This window comes from Mastomys coucha, unplaced genomic scaffold, assembly GCF_008632895.1.
Source record: "Mastomys coucha isolate ucsf_1 unplaced genomic scaffold, UCSF_Mcou_1 pScaffold6, whole genome shotgun sequence".
Classification (NCBI taxonomy): Eukaryota; Metazoa; Chordata; class Mammalia; order Rodentia; family Muridae; genus Mastomys; species Mastomys coucha.
In genome coordinates this window covers 72,473,400-72,474,715 of record NW_022196912.1, presented here as the reverse complement: position 1 = coordinate 72,474,715, position 1,316 = coordinate 72,473,400, and the positions used below count along the sequence as shown (strand labels likewise).

General features: G+C 34.3%; 1 protein-coding gene across 2 annotated transcripts in view; it reads right to left on the bottom strand.

Moving 5' to 3' along the window:
- Ttc6 (tetratricopeptide repeat domain 6) overlaps window positions 1–1,316 on the bottom strand; it is a 189,523-nt gene that overhangs the window by 26,372 nt on the left and 161,835 nt on the right. The gene's annotated exons all lie outside the window — the stretch shown is intronic.

The window sequence follows — 1,316 nt, the reverse complement described above, 5'->3', positions numbered from 1 at the left end:
CACAACAGTCAAAGAAAATGCAAAAAGCAAAAAGCTCCTAACCCAAAACATCCAAGAAATCCAGGACATAATGAGAAGACCAAATATAAGGGTATAGAAGAGAGTGAAGACTCCCAATGTAATGGGCCAGTAAATATCTTCAACAAAATTATTGAAGAAAACTTCCCTAACCTAAAAAAAGAGATGCTCATGAACATACAAGAAGCCTACAGAACTCCAAATAGACAGGACCAGAAAAGAAATTCCTCCCGTCACATAATAATAAAAACACCAAATGCACTAAACAATGAAAGAATTTAAAAAGCAGGAAGGGAAAAAAGGCAAGTAACATATAAAGGCAGGCCTATCAGAATTACGGCAGATTTCTCACCAGAGACTATGAAAGCTAGAAGACCCTGGGCAGATGTCATACAGACCCTACAAGAATAAAAATGCCAGCCCAGGCTACTATACCCAGCAAAACTCTCAATTACCCTAGATGTAGAAAACAAGATATTCCATGACAAAACAAAATTTACACAATATCTTTCTACAAATCCAACTCTACAAAGGATAATAGATGGAAAACATCAACATAAGGAGCAAAACTACACCCTAGAGGAAGCAAGAAAGTAATCTTTCAACAAATCCACAGAAGTCTAATTTCATCTCTTACAACAAAAACAACAGGAATTGACAATTACCTTTCCTTAATATCTTAATATGAAAATTAATACTACCAACATATCCTAAGCGATTGAAATCCAATAATATGAGGAATTAGAAATTTGTTGATTGTATCCAATGGTCTCTCTAATTTGGTAATTGGAGAAATAGGTCCAACATTGTACAATATATATATATATATATATGTATATATATATGTGTGTGTGTGTGTGTGTGTGTGTGTGTGTGTGTGTATACATATATATATATATATATATACTTTCAGCTTGTTTGTGACAGTGTCTTGCTGTGTACAACATAAGGGTCTTGAAATCTTGCATCTCCTATCTCAGCCTCTCTATTGGTCGTATTGTTTATTTCATGTCTTTACACTATACTATGGTTTTCAGAACAGCTTATATATTTCAAAAGTATTTATATACCCAAAAGAAACATAGACGATTAACTAGGGAGGTGGCTTGTAAGAGAACAACAAAGAGTGAGACTGAAAGCTTTGCTTGATGTTTGTAACTCTTGTATCAAGTTTGAAAAAGAGGACTTTATAAGTTACTCTTTCTCTGAGAGGAATGCTTTTCTAAATTATCACAGCTAAAGAACCAAATTCTTACCCTCACCTAATGTCTGTGCCACCCTCCAAGCAGAACTATTGT